The sequence below is a fragment of the Vidua chalybeata genome, chromosome 13 (assembly GCF_026979565.1).
Source record: "Vidua chalybeata isolate OUT-0048 chromosome 13, bVidCha1 merged haplotype, whole genome shotgun sequence".
In the NCBI taxonomy this organism is placed as follows: domain Eukaryota; kingdom Metazoa; phylum Chordata; class Aves; order Passeriformes; family Viduidae; genus Vidua; species Vidua chalybeata.
This window is the reverse complement of record NC_071542.1, coordinates 13,164,911-13,185,218: the sequence shown is the minus strand read 5'-3', so window position 1 is coordinate 13,185,218 and position 20,308 is coordinate 13,164,911. Positions and strand designations below refer to the sequence as shown.

The window sequence follows — 20,308 nt, the reverse complement described above, 5'->3', positions numbered from 1 at the left end:
TCTATCTCAGCAGATGAAGAATTAATTTTGATATGAACAGACAGTGCTGGTATAGACAGACAGGCTCGTTGAGGTGGGGGAAGCAAGCACAAATACAGGCTGGGCAGAGAACAGATTGAGAGCTTACTCTCACTGAGGAGCAGGACTTGGTGTTGGTGGATAGGAAGCTCAGAATGACCCAACAATGTGCACATGCAGCCCAGAAAGCCAAATACGTCCTGGGCTGCACCAAGCAGTGTTTCAGGTTACAAAGACACTGTCCTTTCCAGTGTCCTTTCCAAAGCTTTCCCTCACTGCCTTTTGGACTTTTAACAGATGGGCACCTGGAAAGTTTTGAAATTGATATCTAGTGCTGCACTACTGGGGGAAAAAAAGGTGTGGAGGGGATAATCCAAAGGGAAATTCACAACCAAAATTTGGTATTGAATCTCTGAGATGGAATAAGGTACTCGCAGGAAGAAGTGAGGCTCCATGCTCTGTGGTCTGGGAGCATTACCTGTCAGGATGATGGATGCAGGGCTGGTGGTTATGAGCCTCAGGTTAAAAAGTGAGGCAGTCAAGGAAGCAAGTTTTGAAGTGAGGCATGGGACCAAAATAATTTATGGAGAGAGGAGAAACTATTATATCACAAATCAGACAGAAAATCAGGATCTTGGGAAAAGAGCAGGAAGTGCAGATATTAAAGATCATATTAAAAGAGAAATGGAAGGAGAGATACTGAGGGCAGCCATGTGGCTTTGGTGCACTGGGGGACCTGCCTGCACTCAGTTTCAGACTTTACCTTTACTCTAGGCTGGTGGTGCTCTCTTCCATGTTAGAAACAACAGATTTTTCAAACAAAAGTGCTTTTCTCAACTGTGAACACCTCAGCAGTTTCTCACCTGCTCCCAGCTGTCATTTGGCCCCTTCACAAGCCAAGGTCTGCAGTAACAGACCCATTTCCTCCTCCCCAGTCACAGCTTTTTATCCATCTCAAAGGTACCAGCAGCCCCACAGAATAAAAAAAAAAAAAAAAAAAGAAAAAGAAAACACATTACAGTTCTCTCAGCACTTTCTCACAACTTCACTCCGGCCAAGGATTCAGTTATGAATCCTCCTCAGTTTTGGGGTAGTCTCTTCAGGCTCCACCATTCCTAGGTGTGTGTACGAGCTCTCCATTTCTCCCCAGTTCACCCCAAATAACCTTTAAGCACACTTATTCCCAAATGCCTCCTTTCTCTGCCTTTATATCACTTATCAGTTACTGATGCTCCAGGTGCTTCCCTTTTCCTGATGCTGAGCATCCCTTCCTTCCCTCCATCACCTGCCTCCCTACCTCAGAAGCAAGTGGGGCCATGCAGAAGTTCCCTGAACTCTCCTGTTTGCTGCTGGTTTTGGGCTTCCCAGTGGATCTGCTCCTTTCTGCTCAGACTGCAGTGATATTGACTGCACTGCAGACACACATACTTTGCTCAGGTTCCTTAATTAGCTTCATCTTATTTTAGTTTGCATAAACCACATTCTCTTTTTACTACACAAACTATTTCTTCTCTCTCAACCACTTGTGGTGCCCCAGCCAGGTTTGCTTCCAAACCAGAGGGCTAAATTTAATCCCCCACTCCCCATTCGGCTTTCTGCATTTACAGTATTTTTTTCAGTAATGCTTTTTTTCCCCTTTCTTTTCTTTTCTGGGTTGGGTGTTTGGTTTGGGCTTTTTTTTTTTTTTTTTCATCCTTCTTTCCAAGAGGCTGGGCTTCCTTTTTGGTCCATAAGCCCTCCTATTTCCCCCTGCCCCCTGGATGCCTGCCTACCTTTACTCTAAAATCCAGAGGAGGATCCAATACACTTAGAGTGCCAGCTCTTCAAGAGGTATCTAAGGAGGCTGACAGGAGTTTGATGGTCTCTTTTGCAGCCAGTGGCAGCTAATGTGGTCTGAAACCCTCTCTCTCTTTTTTGCCATTCACACACAGTACTTACTCTTCAAGCTTGCTGCTGCTGCCACTGCCTGAAAGGACCTGAAATACCACATAGGGAATTTTGATTTCTTCTGGAGAACCAGGGAAGGAAAAAAAAAAAGCCAAAAACGCAGGAAAACTCATCTGGAGATTGTGAAGAAGACATACAGTAACAGCAAGAAGTGGCAAGTTCTTTACTTCTTGAACACTGAAAAAGACCTCATTTCTCTGCCAGGTGTATGTGACTTAGATTCTGGAAGCACTGCACTGAACTGTTAAAGGTAACGTATCGCACTTTCCTCCCTTCTCTCTCTTTGGTGTCTTTGCCTTAACTTTCCTAAGTGCTCTACAGAAGCAGGCTCTCGGTGGATTGGTTGTTTCCCTGCTGAGCAACCAGCAGAGAAATGTGAGAGTTGTAAAATTGATTGAGCCAGAGCTTCTCCCTCCTGCAAGCAGCGCTGCTGTGAAGGGGAGCCCGTGCCTGGGCTTCACCTCGGCACGATGGGTCCTCACCAGCACCCCACACCTTATGGGGAGCAGACCCACAGCCAGGGGCAACAGCTGTGTGCCAAGTTGGTTTGTTGGCTCAGGGAAAGGAGGGAAAGAAGGATGGATTCAGAGATCCTACAGTCAGAACCATGAGGTGGGAGAGCAGGGACAGGGTTATCCCCATTCCCCCTCCGAGCCATCGGTGTTTGTTTGTGGTGGATTTCAGCTGCTGCTGGAGCTCAGGTGATGTGTCTGATCCTGTTCCCGAGCTCTGGGGACGGAGGCTGCTGTCCTGCTGATTTGTGGCGAGTGTCCCAACCAGCGCTGGGGTTTCCTGTGGTCATAGCTTTGCTCGGTGTCATTGCTCTGCCACAGGGCAGGCAAAGGGTGAGCCCTGAACTGGAGGGGTGCTGAGCTCTGGAGGGGCTGACAAATTCAGAAAGAGAATGAAAAGAACCAGGGTGCCCGAGGGTTTGACAGCTCTCCCCTTACGTGAGGATGTCAGGGACTGGCAGCTGGCAGAGTCCCCTGGGTTGCTTCCAGTGAGCTGCTCCGGGTGTTCCTCAGTACCTGCCCGTTTTCCGAAGCCGTTCACAGATGAAGTATATTTTTAGCAATAGTTTTCGGGGAACTGAGCTCTTCTCCAGAAGTAGAGCGAACAAAAAAAGGTTTTATTTGTCAGAATCTCTATCAGAAATTCCTTCTTTCCATTCATTTGCTACTCTTTAAGATTTCTCAGTTACATCTTGTGCTCAGTAGAGCTCTGCACACAGAATAAAGAGTACATTTTAACCTTTCTCTTTTGAGTCATTTAGCTAAAAAGACGTCAGTTTGTTAAGCTTTTCTTGGTTTCTAAAATAGCTTTGCCAGATGTGGAAAGGGGCAAACATCCCACAATGAAATAGCTGGGAGAGAGGAATTTCTTAGCATTCCTCACTACTTTGGTTTCCATCTATAAGCTCCTGGTAAAGGATGTTGGCTGGGCAGAGGGGCCAGTGGTTTGGGGACTGAAATTTGTGGGATTTCAAATCCTGCAAAGGCACTATTGGGAGCTGAACTATTCCTTTCTTTGCTTTGGTTGTTTGATGTTATATTTTCCTGCTGGCTTGAAGAGACTCTATCTGCCTGACAGGTCAAAGGGGACATTGCCCCTTTCTGAGATGTTTCAAGTTGTTGTCTGAGTGGAAAAGGGGAGGCATCACCTCCCACCATCACTGACTAGGACAGAGACTGAGCTCTTTCTGCAGCCTGGGCAGTCTTTGGAGGGGCACTCCATCTGTTCCACTTGAATTGCTGTTTAATGTTTCATATAATCACCTCCGTGTACAGTAGCCAGGTTTGACAGCAACACGAGGACTGGAGGATGGATGGGCAAAGACAGCAGACAGGATAGGAAATTGAGGGTGTGAAAGAGGTGGAGGGAAAAACTTACTAAGGAAAAGAGGACACGAAATAAAATTCAGCAGACTTAGATTCCATCAGAGCAAACTGCAGCTCATTGCTGTAAAACACTCCAAATAAGTGAGGAACATGAAGGGGTTTAAAGGAAAAGAGAATGGGTGGTATCACTTTAAAGACAAAAAAAAAAAATGAAGGTACATGGAAAAAGGGTTAGATTGTTGTTAAGTGCTCTGGTCTCACCCAGAAATGCACAAAATTATCAGGAACTCCAGAACTCCAAAAGCCACTCCACTGTTGGTCTCTACTCTCCTCTCCCCTCTCCGGGGCAGATCTGCAACTTGCACGGACCCAGTGACTTCACTGCCTTCCCATGCTGACTGACACCCGGCGGCAACGTGGGCTGGTGGAGGGCCAGCTGGTCCCATTTTAAAAATCAACGGGACCTTTCTTAGCTGCCTGAGGAATCTTTTCCACCACCACCCGCCTCCATCTCCTTGCTTTCCCCTTTCGCTTGCCAGTAGTGGGACGGCTGCTCTTCCACAAGACATCCTAACCCAAGTTGCTCTCGTCCGCCTCCTCCTCCTCCTTTCCCCCCCTTCCCGAGCCCTCTGCAGCCTCCACGTGTGGAACAAGCCGGGCTGTGTGTGCTGCTCTCAGGCAGCTTCCCAGCATCAGTAACAAAAGCCGTGTTCATAGCGGCTCTGGACCACATAGGGAGCCAGCGCACGCCGGCTGCCGAGCAGCCCAGAGCAGCCGGGGCTGTTTAAAGAGTGAAGGAGAGAGAGGGACGGCAAAGAGAGGGAGCTGTTATATATTAAAAAAAAAAAAAAAAAAAACCAACTTGAGCCCAGTGCAACAACGGAAACCTTACAGTTTACTTTTAAGAACTCAGAGCTTCCTTGTGAGCGGGCAGAACAGCCCAGCCTGTGTGTGCGGGGCAGGTCTGCGGGCTCTTCTGTGTGCACAAGGGCGGTGTGTGAGCTGCCTCCCTCCCCTCCCTCTCAATGGGTTCACAGTATAAATCTAAAGAAGCTTTTTGTTGGCCTGATGAATAGGCAGGGGGTTTTGTCGCGCTACCCGCGCAGTCTTTTTTGAGACGCTTCACACCGAGATTTTTTTTCCTCCATGTGCTTTTCACTGGACTTTCCTTTTTTAAGAAAAATTTCCACGTCTCCCTTGCATAACATCCCCCCTCCCCAATGATTGCTCCGTACGGAGCAGAGAGCAGAGGGGTGGGGGAAGGATGAGAAACACCAGAACCATTCTGCTTAGGCACCCCAAGACCCTCCATGTGCTTTAGCTGTTGAAATGCCCTGAGGTGTTAAGTAGCAGCCCCATGGAGCGTCTTGCTCCCACTTCCTTCCCCTGCTTTACAAGCCCAACTGCTGTGCCATCGGCTGTAGTGATCCAATGCTCCCAAAGGCTCCAGCACATGGATGGAGGCAGCTGGAGCTGTGTCGTTGCTGCTGTGACCAAGTAAGGAAAAGGGAGATGCTGTGACTTGAGCATGTTGGTCACACAGCAATGTCCAGAAGCCACCAGGACCTCATTCCTGCTGTACACGCTCTATGGAAGTAGCCTGGAAGCTGGCTTTGCCTGTGGGTTTCCATAGGTCTGGCAGTTCCTGAGGCTGGCTGAGGGGGAAACCTTGCTGTGCCAGGGAGCTGGGCAGGAGGAGAGCCACAGAAAGAGTTCTGCTGAGAGAAGGGAGCAAGAGATGAAAGTAGGGTAATGAAAGACCTGTGACAAGCATAATCCTCTGGGTTTTCACCTTTGTAGTTGCTCTCTATGTTAACCAAGGCTTTATGCAACTAATGGCTTTTCCATAGAATACACTTTGTAGATCAATTCAGAGGATACCTGGGGCAGATGAAGTAGAGAAAATTTTGGACAAGACCCAAAATTAACTCAGGTGAATGAACAGCCCTACCTCATTGCTCAGCTCCTGCCAAGTTGTCACTGTGTCCTAATTGCTTGGGGGCTTATGATGGAAAGGAGCAGTTATTGCTGTGAAGAACTTGGGTTAGGGGATGTCCCATGAGAGGCAGGTCTGGACAGCTTGACCCCGGTGCTTGCTATGATATTAGTGAGGCACCACATGACCCTTGAACACTTGGATAGTCCTGGTTGCCACCATGTTATCAGGAAGCCAGCTGGGAGCCAGGGATCTCCTGACACACCTGGGTGTGGGGGAGATGAGCCCAGCACAGGGTAGGGCAGGTCCTGGAGGAAAGGGACTCGCTTCGACAGAGCCCACATCAAGTGGCAAGAGACAAAAGGGCATCTGCAAGAGCAGCCACCTCATGTCATGGGGATGAAGTGATCAGGACAGGAAATCTCTTCTGGCAGGGTAGTGCTCATGGGTTAGGCCTGAGAGGAGTAAAATTGTCTATTAAGCCATGCCAAGCAAACCTAGTGTACATTAGTGGGAGAATATGGAATGTAAATACTCATGCTTCAAGGCAGAAGGGAACCACTAAATGCCTCATGTTAAAAGAAACTTCCTCCTCAGCAATTTACTCCCTATTTTTCGATGATGAGAACTTTGCTCTGAAGCTGGTAATATAGGTCTTGTCTAAGACAGGATACTGGTCTGAACACACACCATTGGTTTCATCTGCTCTGGCAATTTCCATGTGCCTTTGGCTTCTCCAGTGCCCTTGGTTAGCAGTGGGCAGAAGACTTGGACACAATTATTTGTTTATTTAGTAGTGTAGGCAACCACTGAAAGACAAAAGGAATCATTTGTCATGGCTGTAGGACATACAGATTTGACTTAATAGGAATAATGTGACAGGACACAAAACTCTGTAGGGGAAACTAAAAGGAAATAACCAAGGAACATCTTCTGCCTGAGGTTAGATCACAGACTGGATGAGAAAGGTATGTGGAAAAAAAGTGCAAAGGCTAGCAGCTGATAAACAGATGAAAATGTTGTTGATCCCTTCTAGCTGGAGCTCCTATCCATCATTTGCACCTCTGCTGAGGGAGCAGTCACTGTGCTGGTGATTGAATAACCTGTAATCCACAGCAAAACCTGCAGCTCCCACTGGGATCCTGCACGGGGTCAGGGATAAACACCCCTGGAAATCCCCAGGCACCACAAGCTTTGCACAGGGCAGGGCAGATTCAGTAGTTTGGCTGGCCTAAGTCTATTGACTGCAGAAGATTATTCCAGCTTAGCAGTCCTGTGGTAGAGCAGCTGTAGATCTCAGTATAATTAACATTACATCATCTGTACCACAGTTTTGAGGTTGAAATAATCTTGTAGGTTACATATTGGAAATTACAGAATGGCTTTCATGTAAATGATTAACTGCCACTGTTACTTAACCCCCAAAAAATAGTTTCTCTGGTATTTGGTGTATAAATAATACCCTGTACCTCTATAGTGCTCGGCTTCAAAGTAATACTTCAGTGCTCTACCACAACAAACACTCTGCAAACTGTAATAACTGGTCTGCAAATTATGTCTTTTCCTGTGTTGTAAATTATACCATGCAGTTACTGCCACTGCTGCTATGGCATTCGGTCTGGTTAGTAAATAATACTCTTTCCCTACCATTGTATCTGGGGCTTAAATAATAACCTGTCCTCATACAGTAGTTGGCATGTAAGCATCACCCTCATCCTTCCTGGCACTTTGCAGTGCACAGAGCATCCTGCTGGTGCAGAACAAATTGTAGTTTTCCTGTCCATAGTATTTGCCCTCTAAATATTGCTCTGCTGTTTTGTATAGCACTTACTGTATAAATAATACCCTGCTGCCTCATAGTAATTGATATGTAAGTGATCCCATGCAGGGTTCTTACTCTGCTAATACCAGCACTGTGCAGAGAGGGACACTGGGCTCTCAGCTCAGCCCTTCACCACTGATACTTGGGCCTTCTCTCAGAAAACAGGGTGGTCAGTGGCCACAGAGCTAATGCTACCCTGCAACCATCACTGTGTGTCAGCAGGAAAAGGGATCACCCCTTTGCTTAGCCAGCCAGCCCATGGGATTGTTACCCTTCCTCATGTCCTTCACGACCAGGAGCCACTTTTCCAGTCAGGACAAAATCCTTGTGCCTTCATAATTCCCAGATTCCCTGCAGTTTGTCTCCTGAAAAAAACCCTTGATGCTGCTTGCAGCAGAGATCACCTGCTAGTCCTGTTGTGTGGCTTCCTGCCTGTCACAGGACACATGAAAGGATTCAGCACCACCAATAATGTTGAGATGTGTTTAGCAGAGGACAGAAGGGTGTTCATTGCTCAACTCTGAATCTGTCTAGCATTTTGAAATGCTCCAGACCAACCCCAGCATGCCCTTGATCCCCTGCTCAGTGCTGTACCCATTTCATCTGCAAAATCATTCCTGTATCAGCACAGAGATAGGCACATGCACCTTCCTTTGTACCCATCAGCACATGAATGTGTTTTGGACTGTTTTGGCCATTCTTTCACCATATCCAGGTGGGAATGTGGGTTACCGGCACAAAGAACTCAGAGAGAACCAAGCTCTTCATTTCAGCTTGCCTTCAAAGCTGTGCTTCCAGCTCTCAGTACTGGCACATAAAAGATACCTGAATTATCTCGCCCAGGCACCATCACCCCTCTGAGAAATATGGCTTGAAGTTCAGTGTGGTCTATGAAGCCTTCCTGAAAAATAAGTTCTCAAGTGAGCTGGCCTCTGCTGAATATCACTCTGCCATTTTTCAGCTTTTAAATCCGCACAGGATACCTCACTTCTGCTCTTGTTTTGGTTATTTGCATACAATTGCCATTGGCCTCCTACTTGGATAAGCACATTGAACTGACATAAACACATGTCCTTTATGAATGTTATGCTCAGCCCTTTCTTTCCTAGATGCTAAGGTTCTCCACTCCTCCTGCATATTCAATGGCACCTCATCTGCTCAGGTATTGATGGAGAAAGGGTGTTTTAGGAACTTCAGAATCACAGTCTAGCAGAAAAGGCAAGAAGGTTGGGTTTTTTTATGCTTGGAATGGAAACTTTCTCACACTTCAGTCTCAGATTAACACTGAAGCTTTACTCATTTCTCCATTGTGTGTATTGGCAAAAGTGAATATAAATACATTTGTTGGCACCTTCTCTTCAACCCTGGCACAGTTCATTTCCAGTTTCTTCTATTCTCCAACTGGATTGCTTTCTGTTCTGTAACGTCAAGTGCAGCTGACTGGTTTTCTGTAAATCTGCATGCAGTACCTCACCCATCAGAGATGTCTCTCTCTTCTGTGCTGCTGGGTATAATTAAACAATAATGTAACTAAACTGGTTGGGTACAAGGGTCATTAGATGTTCAGGTAGCTGATTGGATTTATCTCCCTTATAAAATCAGTCCTTTCCCAGAAGTTGCTTTAGGGATTCAAAGCCAGTTTTACAGCAGAGTAACCAAAGACAGAGAGAAGCAATTCTGCAAATTCCATTATGTGGCTTGCTCATCCATTTGCATCTCTAAATTCTGAAATACCATGCACAATTTGGCAGACCATCAGAGTTTTACTACACAGTTTTGACATCTCATGGCATCTCAGAGAGCACTATACCCTTTGCTATAGTGTCAAAACTTGTACTCAAGATCCTTGAAAGCACCATATAGAAGCAATCTGTTAAATTTGTTAATGGCCAGTGGGTCAATTGTCTCTTGCTTTCCAAAATACTTGCTTTTAGTTTTCATTCCCTTTTGCAACCTCCTTATGGTGGGAATGAGATTCACTGAGCAGAGGGCAAGCACAGGGCTCACAGCCTGAGGGGAGAGGATGTCCAGCATGGATTTTGTACATTCCCAATGCCCATAGGAGGTTCAAGATATTGACTTGACTCCAGGTATTGGCTGGACAAGGCTGGAGTTTGTATGGACCAAGCTTAAGGGGCCAAAATGATTGTCACTGTAGGCCCTCACCTTCCCATTATGCTTTCATTAAAAATGATTAACTGAAAGCATGACTCATTCAACATGTTTGCAGGAATGCTCGTCCTAAATGTTAGAGAGAATATTTTTGGTTTGCACATTTAGCTGTCAGCTATTTTTCTGAACATCTCTCCTGTTGTGTGGTTTATTTCAGAGGTGCATCAATGTCCACTAATGCTGTGATGGCTCTTCAGTTGCAGCTGTGGAATTTCCATGATTTGCAGGCTGCTGTGTGACAGTGCCCAAATGTTATGTATGATTTCATCCAATTCTCACACTGTGTGTAAAAGCCATAGAGCATTTTCCTTGCTATATTGTCTTAAGGAATCAATACTTCTTCTGTCTGAAAGCAGTGTTCTCTGTGCCAGCTTGTGGGGATTTAGACATCCTTTTGAGGGCTCTCCCCCCTGTCTTTTCAGGACTTGCAAGCAGTTACCTGTCTAGACTAGGTTTTAACAGAAGAATTTGGGATTAAAGTTCCCAGCCTCAGAGGTAAATGGCATCTTTACTACTGATTCCAGTGGTAACTGGATCTGGCCACCAGAAAATTTACCTGCCTGTCTTACTGGAAGAATGACAAGATAGGTTAAAATAGATCATAATTGTTACTTGCCTTTGAATTGGTCTTTTATGCCAATAGTACAAAACAAATTTACTTTTATACAGTTTCCCTTAGTATTGTTGCATATTTGAGTTAAAATACCAGCACGACATGCTCCAGGGTCCATTTAAAGCCCACATCTCCTCCATTAATGCTAGACCATATGTGCATATTTTAAATACTTTGCTAGGCAGTTATTCTGCCTACAAGGGGATCTGTGTTGGTGCCTTTCTGTGCCTCAAAATGTGGGCACTGTTGGTTTTAAGGTGTTCCACATATCTCTGGAAAAACATTTTCTGTTGCCCTTACAGAATGCTTCACCAAACACTGGACAACATTTTGGAGCTCTTCCTCAGCCACATCTTATTTATTTACCTCTCAGAAAACTTGTTTTTCCCATATAATTGCTGTTTGGGTTTTCTCCATACCTCACTTTCTCTTTTTGAAGGTATGACATACAGACTTTGCTTAGCAAACTGCAAATTTGGGCTTAGCAGCAGCAGCTCTCCAAATGTCTGTGGCTTGTATTAAGGTTACATTTCTTTCCCTTCACAGTCTACACCTTACAGAATAATTTTATATTTCATGCAAGAGCCTTGCTTTTGGATTCCCGTGGTCTCCACAAATTCACATTTGGTCTCTCTATGCTTGGCCAGCAGCACCTTTCTAGATTCCAAGATCTCTAAGGCAGAGATTGTCATCTGCCTGTGCTGGGGTTATCCAGTGGAGCCCAGAGATGTGAGCTGTAATGAAAAAATTATTGATATTCATTCACTGGCCCTAGACTGAAACCCATTTTGGAGGGTAATTGTCTTCCTCGTGCTCTCTCTTTCAATGTCACATCCACACAGTTTTCTCCTAAATTATACCATACCTAAAACCATTTATAAGATTTATAAGATTTATAAGATTAAAGGATCTCTATATACAAAATGTACATTCAGGTCAAAGAGTTTGTCTGTATTTCCAGTGCAGTGTCTCTGTTCTTTAGGATAGTTTCATCATGTGTTTGAAGGAAACAGACCTTTCAGTGTGGGCAGAGTTCCAAGACACTAAAGCCTCCATTGGGAAAAAAAAAAGAAAAGCCTGTGATTGAGTTTTGGACTGAGCAATGGGTCCAATATGATTAAAATTTTATTCTTTTATCTTTGTTGCTTTTTTCAGGAAGTGTTTGTTTGAAGGGTTTTCTTGGTGAATTTTGGCCTGAGCCAAGATGAGAATCTCAAGGCAAGGAACTGAAACTCTTCTGTCACTTATTCTCTCTCTTATGATGAGGAGTCCCATTACCTTTCCTCCTGGGTGGGTGAATACATCACCCAGAGAACAACATCCACTGGAGGGAGGGGTCAGAGGCTGAGAAAGGACAATTTTTAAAGCATCTTTTCCATCACATTGGTCCTTTCTTTCTAGCTCCCTTGCCAGTCTCATAAAATAGCACTTAAAGCTTTTGAGGTCTCTGATGGATGGTCCTTCTCTGTGGCAGCCCCAAAACAAGCTTGTTTGGCTGTGAACCATTTTGTCCTTATCTTCTTTCTTGTCATGGTTTCTTCTCTGCTGTACAATTTGGCTTCGTTCTAAAGCATCACTATAGTAGAAAAACACAAGAGAGAGATTTATTTTCTGCCTGGAGTCCCCATTCGTTTCTTCCCAAGAAGAAAAGGACAGTCTGAACCAAAGGCAGGAATTACTGTTTGGACAAAGTGACCCGACAAGTGAATAGGAGCAGTGGATGAGTGTTTGTGTCCAGTGGAAGTGCCCCTAGCACAGAGAGCTGAGCATCCCTCAGTGTTCCCTGCACAGTGAAATACCCTTGGCTTGACTGGTGCAGGACAGGGCAGTTGACTGCACTCTGTTCCCCAAAAGGAACGGAGCAGTACTAAATTAGACAGGGGACTTATTGACTGAGCCAGTTAAATTAAGTTAAACACACACTGCGTGTCTTAGCTAAGAGTGAAGAGAGCACTGTGCACCAGAACAGTCTCCTGGTACAGGAACAGTCTGAGCACACAAAAAAAGGAAGGAACTGTGCAGGCATGCAATGCTATGAAGATGCTCAGAGGTCTGGAGCACTTCTTCTTTAGAGACTGGCTGGGAGAGCTGGGAATGTTCAGCCTGGAGAAGAGAAGGTTCCATGGAGACCTTAGAGCACCTTCCAGGACCTAAAGGGGCTACAAGAGAGCTGGAGAGGGACTTGGGACAGGAACATGAGGGAATGGACTCAAACTGACAGAGGGGAGTTTAGATTAGATATTAAGAAATTCTTTCCTGTGAGGGTGGTGCAACACCAGTACAGGTTGCCCAGAGAAGCTGTGGATGCCCCATGGCTGGAAGTGTTCAAGACCACGTTGGACAGGGCCTTGGGCAAAGTGGTTTAGTGAAGGGTGTCCCTGTCCACAGCAGGGGGGGTGGCACTGGATGATCTTTAACATCCCATCAAACCCAAACCATTCTATCATTCTATGACTACCAGGTGCCATGAGATGGCAATGGCTGGGAGAGTGACTGGGGATGAATATAAAGGAAAAACATGAAAGAAGAGATTATCTGGTGAGATTTCAGGGCCTTAAGCCGTCCACACACTTACAGGAAAGCCCCTGGTTTGTACAGCCAGCCAGCAGCCTCAGGCACTGCCCCTGCTCAGCTCCCAACGGCTGCTTGGCTCCATCCCTGGACGGGACCAAGAGGCAGCGCTTTGTCCATGGTCCACAAAATCTTTCACCACTGCTGAAGCTGTCAAGAGGGGGACAAAGTGGTCTGGGAGAGCTGGTTGAGGAGGAAATGAGAGGAGACAGAGAACCATTCTCCTGCTGTCGTGCATGAGGCAGTTTCAGGGGGTGCAATGCCCAGCCATTGATTAAGTTTTCCTAGAACCAGAAATGGGAGTGAAAAGCTGCTTCTCTTCCTTAATCCTTCCTGTACCATTCAACCTCCTGGAGAAATACAAGCTGGCATGGATGTTTTGTGCTCAATTTAGTTGTCAGAGGTTTGCTGGCAGAGGAAATGGAGAAGTAGGAGAGTCTTGTTCAACACAGCCAAGGCAGCAAAACCCTCATTTATAGTCTGAATGTGAAGCTTGTGGTCTCTTTGTGCTGTGTGCCCTCTCCATAAGCTGGAAGGCAGAGTGAGCCCAGTACCTTCAGAACTGAGTGATCATATAATTCCCAGACAACAGACCACTTTGGTGAAAACCCACCCCAATGCTCTGGTGAAGGCCCTTCTTTTGACACCAGAGTGTGTGAGATCCTTCAGCAGCAGTGGCAAAACTCACACTTGCATTGTGGTTGGGGGTTCACGTTGCTGCCAGAGAAATTACCTGAAGTCTCAGTGAGTAGAGGGTGAGAGGAAAAGCTCTTTTACTCCTAGGACTTCCTCTGCTTGCCTTGCACAAAGGTTGTGTGGGAACATTTGATATGCATGTGCCTTTCTAAGGAGTCACAAATACTTTAAGGATCTGGGTACAGGAGAAAATAGTAATCCCTTGCTTCTCCAATGAAAATGCCAGTGATCTGCTGAGTAAGAAAAGATTGTTCTTCATCTTCTGGAGTTATGAAGATTAAAAAATGCCAAGATATTGATAGATTTCAAAAGTTGCAGATTATTTATGGCAAATAGTAACAGTCTCTTGGAACACTGGCACTGCATCCTGAGCAGCACGTGGCAGGATGGCTCCCCTCTTTCAGCCAGTAACCAGAAAACCCCAGGCCCTCTCCCGTGCCATTTGCCCTTTTGTCTTCCAGGTCATCCCAAAGGGAGGATCAGTTTGAGATTCCATCTTCTTAGCAAAACTAAACTGTTCATGTCTTGAATTTATGAGACAGGAAATCTACTGAGGAGGAAAACTGGGGCTGAAACAGCCTCATTTAAGTAAATCTAAGCACAGTGTTTACACAATGTCTGGAATTAATGCAGAGAAAACTTTCAGGTGCCAACTTTGGAAAGAGAAAATGGGGAGCAAAAAGAGGCAGATACTGAGACTGTGATGAAGCTGGAAGGTCTTCCTCCAAGTTGGAAGAAAGGTTGCTTTTACTGCTGTTAAGCACCAGCAGCATGCTGTACTAAGTCAAGGCCCAGATAGGATATGATTGCTCACCTATCTTTTTTGTGCCCAAGGTGTGACACTATGAGGATGTCTAATATCACCAGCTGTGTGCATTCCCAGCATGGACAGCCTCACCAAAGATCAAGGTGGGCTCTGATGTGTGTAGCACATCAGTAGAAAGTGTCCTTAGCCAGAGGTTGCTGCAGTTTTGTATCTTGTGAGAGGTGCCCATTCCCATGAAGGGACATTAATGCAATGGGGCCATGGGGTCACAACATGTCATCAGTGTGACACAGTGTGTACAGAGACCTTACAGGCACACACATAGTCCTGTGGCTCTCACCTTGAGCCTCCTGAGGTTGTTGTTATTCCAAGCTAGCATGATGTTTTCTGTCTACCTGGAAAAATCATTGTGAAGTTGGCAGGAACCAGCTTTGCCATGTCTCTTCCAGTGCCACCCAGTGCCCTGTTGGGTGAACTTCCACATGGTATTTCTTAGGAGCGTCCAAGGTGATTTTGGGTAGCAGAGTATTAACAGTTACCAATCTGGGCAGTAATGAGCAGAGTCTGTGAAGATTTAGGTCTCCAAGCCTACAGATTCTCTAAGAAAACATGGTTTCAAACACTTTATTACTTTCTGGAAAGCCATCCTTCTGAAGGGCTGAGCTGGGTCAGAGCAGAAGGGTTGTCCATGAACCCTTTCAGGTCTGTTCCAACCCAAACCATTCCATGGTTCTTTGAAATCTTCTGCCAGCATAGAAGCACTGCAGAGATTTGCTGTTCTGTAGTCACACTCGTATCTTGATCAGCCAGAGAGGGATGATTTCTCATTGTTAAGGCTACATCTTTGTACAAATGAGGTTTCAGCCTTCTCCTGAAGGAGGCTTCTCCAAGTGAGAAGTCAAATTTTGCACGAGGGAAAATTTCTAGTGCAGCCTGTTCATCATCCACACATTCCAGCAGAGCAACAGGACATCTTGTGGTGGGAGCAAGTGAATGCTGCTACTCAGATGAGCTTTACCTGTCCTACACAAGCTCCCTCAGAGGATTTTCCAGGTCCCTCAATCTTTTCTTCCTCCTCCTCTGTACTGTGCTTTGGCAGCTCAGATCCTAGGTGCACAGAAACAACAGCTTTTGTGGTTTTCATGGGAGTTGTAGTGATCCAGTGCATTTGGATGGAAAAAAGTTGCCAGTTGAAGGACTGATTATTGACTTCCTTGGGTCATGGCCCAAGCTGTCATCTTCACACCTCACATCTGGGGAGAATCTGGTTTCTCTTCTTTTGTATTGTGGTGGTTTTGCTTCCCATGTCTGGGGGACTTTCACTTGAGGCTGACAGCATCGCCAGAAAAAAGTGTACAAGATATAAGAAGACTTTATGAAGTGCATAATCACCCACCAATTTCTAAAAATTAGATGCCTAACAGTGCTCCAGGCTCCCTTGCTAGCTGACAGAAAAGGCTGAACTCCTCTTTAAAGGTTCTCAGCTGAGACACCTATTTTATAAGGAGATTAACTGCTTTTTAGAAGTTTCAGTTCCTCCTCTTGGACTAGAGCAGATTTTCAGTGTGAGCTTAGACCAGTCTCAAAGGCTCATTGTTCCCTTGAATTGAGAGGCTCCAGGGCCTGTTTGAGTGTAGCTCTGGCTTTCCATATCAAGCAGATACTTGGAGCCATGGCAGCTCAGGGCTTGGTGCTGATCCCACACCTTGCCTGAAAGGCTCCAGCTGTCATCTTCTTGCCACAGTGGGTGTTTTGCAACTTCTCTGTCCTTGAAGGACAGAAAAATTACCATGGTGGGTGTTGCTAGTGGCAGACAGCTCTGGTTTTCCTGCAAGAGGGGTAGCTTTGGAATAACTGGTGGTATGGGCTTCTGCTGTCCTGGAGCCTGTGTGTTTAACTTGTTGCTGAAATCAATGGAGATATAATGTAAAACCAATGAACACCAGAGGAAGATGAGAGCTGTTCTGTGGCAGATATCAGATAAATGCTTGGGAAACCTTTTGTGTTGAGTAGGAGTTTTGTTCCAGCCCATCTGTCTGAGCTTGGATCACTAACTGAACCTAGCACGGGACTGTTTAGGTTTTGTTAAGATTTCCTCTGGCATCTTGCTCGTTGAAAGCATGAGCCTGCAGCCTTGAGCACTTTGGCTTTTCCTGTGGTGTGTGCGCAGTATAATCAGATAAACAGTCAGAATATAACAGGCTGCAATTGTTTTATTGGAAGAGAAGTCATAAAGACACTGGAAAGGGTAGAGCAAGCACCAGCTTTGGCTGTCTGTGTCGGAGGACAGAGAGGAGCTCTGGAGCTGATGACATGGCTAAAGGCAGCCTGGTACCATCACCAGGGTGCATCAACAGAGCTGTGTCTGACCATGTCCATACCTACAGTGGCCAGGGGTGCTTGAGGACAGGAGCCAGCTGAGGCTTGAGGTGAAACCTCACATTAACCCTAATCGTCAATAAATGTTCTCTGTTTTGTGCACTTACAGTGCCTCAGCGCCACCAGTTTGCCATCCCCTGGAGCAATCCAGGCAGCCAGTGCTGCAGGGCTGTCAGGACCACATGCTTCAATGACAAAATGCCTGAACACTTGCTGCCATGTGTCTTTTTTATTGGGGAAGAAAAAAAAAAAAAAAAAAAAAAAAAAAAAAAAAAAAACAAACAACTTTATTGTTGCAGGGATAGTTTCAGAAACTGAGCAGGCAGGAGCAGCATCCAAGCTGCTCTGCACATAAAGAGCTTGCAGAATGGTTAGGAAGCCAGACAGAATGGAATATTTCTCTTATTTTCTTTACAGCTGAAAAAACATGAAAAATCACAGGAGTGCATTTATTGCCATATTTCTGTTCCAAGGTTTTGCCTTATTTAAAAAGAAAAGAAGAAGAAGAAAAAGAAATAAAACTGATTTTGCTCACCTCACTCACTTCACCCACCTCCCCTTCCTTCCCTCCCATTTCCTGGACCTGGCTGAGGTTTTTAACTGAAAATCCCTGAGTGCAGCACAGAGGCTGAGAACACACAGAGGGACAATAAAGTGTTTGCTTGTAGAGATCACAGAGGAGCATCTGTATGTTTACAGAGAGGATAAACCACTGTTTGATTTCAAAACCTACAAGGGCACAGGATGTGTTCTCCTGATGCCCCTGCTGGGTGATGGGGTCTCCTCAGACCTCATCAAACCCCTGGTCTCAAGTGCTGGTACCTGAAAATATTAATGTTGAGATAAGGCTGGATGAAGGTGACCACATGTCCTCAAGAAACTAGGGTCCATTCCCTGAAGGGGAATAAACTGGGGATGGAAAACCAGTTGAAGAAAGAGAATCCAAGGCTAAATAAAGAGAGCTGAATGTAACTCTTGCTCAGGAGCCTCTTTATAGCCATAATTTTAAAGGAAATATTGTCTTTGGACATGCCTTTATGTCCAGGCATATCTTCTAGGTAATGAGTGACATTTTTTTAGCTGCCAGAAGCAAAATGTAAGTGTACTAAAGGCTTTCCAAAACTGAGGAAGAAGGAAGCTTAAAACGACCCATCTGCCCCTACCAAAAGAAAAAAAAAAAGAAAGAAAAAAAAAAAGAGCAAGCAAAGGCCACAGGAAAAACTGCAGATGGGACTCAATTAAAAAAATTAAAATAGACTAGAACAGAAAATGCTTTCCTGCAAGCAAACATCTTCGCTTGTGCTGCAAATGGGCCATCTGGCTATTTTCCACTGTATAGCCTGACTGTGTAGGTACTTTGTTGAACTTCCACTGTAGTGACTTTTCCTTTTCTTGCTCCCTCTACATTCTTCAGCCCTTTGAAAAGGTGGGGATGTGGTTGGAAGAGCAAGGAATTAAACCTGTCTGCATATAGGTACACATTTCCCTCCACACACACTTGGATTCTCAAATAAACATATTTATATGCAGCCAATTTAGGACACTGCACACAACCTGACACAGAAGCACAGTCTTAGCAGTAAAATAGAGTGGCAATAAACTTCAGTGAAAGGGACAGTTGTTCTCCGGGTGGGGAGCTCCTGAGCATACCAGCAATTCCCAACCCTGTCCTTCTCAGAAATGTAGGAGTTTTTTCCTGAATTCTTCCAGGCCCAGGCTGAATTGGAGAGGGCCTTGTTTCTGTCTTGATCACTGCTTAGAGATGGTAGGATGGCCAGAATTTTTGTGGCAGTTTGATTGGATTCTTGTTGCTCCACACTGCTCAGTACCCCACACGGGGACAGAGGCACAGCCATGACCTTGTGTAACTCCTCCTGCCTCCTCCTCTCTTCTCACCACAAAATCTGCCTGCTCCAGCTGCTCTCTCAGAAAGTGCAAATGGAGTTTTGCAGGAGAGCAATCTGTAGGGATGGGAGGTGTTTTTGTAGCACGGACTGGTAGGAAGCATGGTGTGATCATTGCTGCCTGTCTGGAAGGCTCTGTGCTGCAAGAATTACCTCTCACAGTGCTCCCCACTAGAGCCTGGACAATCTTCTCTTTTCAGCTCCACCGAAGTGTGTGCAGGAAAACTTCTCTTCAGGGTGACTTCTGCCAGAAGAGAAGGACCCTGCAACTGAATTGGAGTTTGCCAGCAGTGATCTGGCTGTTCCTGTGGGTGTAGGAACTCACCTTTTTCTAGTAGCCAGAATACCCCAATGATTTTCAAAGAAGTAATCAAAGGAGGATATGTCCAGAGGCCTGTGTCATTTATGACACATATGCTAGGGGCACTGGCTGTACTTCCAGCATGTTTCCAGGCTTCTCTCCTTAGCCATTCAGCTGCAGCTGGGGGCCAAGCAGGAAGATCCTGAGCAGGGGATGTTCCTACCATTGCTTAGCCTGCTCCAGACCATACCGAGCCTTTACTCAGTCTTGCAGCTCAGCCACTTATCCCTGAGGACTTTTTCTCTGTGCCAGGTCCCACCTCAGTGAGCACACACTGATACTCCCACACACTGAACTGCACCTTCCTGTGCTTTGGGCACAGCCCACTCAGCTTGACCCTACACCTCAGTGAGAGACAGAATCCACATTTGAGCTACTCACCCTGCCCTGCCCTGACAGTCAATCTGTTTAGACGTTGCTTTAGAATGACAGGAACAACCTCCCCAGTTCCCTTGTCAAGGCAGACCAGGTCTCCATCGCCTGTGCTATCCACGTCTGCTCACACAGACCTCCCTCTTTACTCACTTGCTTCCAGAGCTGCTTCCTCAAGAAGCTGTTTACCCATTAGCATGTGCCTGGACATCCCACTGGAGACACCACAGAGCAGAAGTGTTGCAGCATGGAACCACTGCTGTAACAACGGGACGTTAATCAAAGGCATTCCCAGCGCGGTGAGTCCCAACCAGAGCTGTGTGCAGACTCAGGGTTGGATCTCCTTGGCATGCTTCAGCAGAATGAAAAATGAAGATCAACATTGCAAACAGCACCCTGAGGAGTAGGTTGGGTTTCTTACTGGCAGGGACTCAACACTTTCGCAGAATACACCCAAAACATTGTTATTCTGATTTGTTAACCACTGCTCACAAGGAAAATCTACTTCCTCTGGGCTTCTGTGGGATAGGAGGAGGTTGGGTTTTTTCCTCCATAGCTAAACCAAACTGCAAGGATACCACTGGTCTCAGCTGTTGTCATATGAGGCTGTTTTTCCTTGTGGAAGATCAACATAAAGCCTTAATAAGACTAAGAGTACATGAGCTTGTCTTAGCTTTTGGGACAAAGGAAATTTCTTCTGGTTAGGGCATTCTGTTGTGTGATGTCTGCCTGATGGGCAGATGAACCTGCTCTCCTCCTCTCCACTGTTAATGTACACAGAAATATCAACTCAGAACAATACCTGTTTCCCATAGCCACAGACCCTGTAAGTCTTTTCAGCAGCCAACTCCTGTTATATTTAAACAACTCTGTTTCCTTGCTCCAGGACACTTCTATTCTTTAGTAGGTAACC

The 20,308-nt window shown here is 45.7% G+C and overlaps 1 protein-coding gene across 2 annotated transcripts in view; it reads left to right on the top strand.

Annotated features, from left to right (window-relative positions):
• The first annotated feature begins 1,912 nt into the window (after positions 1-1,912).
• Positions 1,913-20,308, top strand: part of ACAN (aggrecan) — a 46,553-nt gene continuing 28,157 nt past the window's right edge. For both annotated transcript variants that reach the window (XM_053955086.1, XM_053955085.1), the window contains exon 1: positions 1,913-2,215. The gene's annotated coding sequence lies outside the window, so the exon portion shown is untranslated. The remainder of the gene's footprint in view (positions 2,216-20,308) is intronic.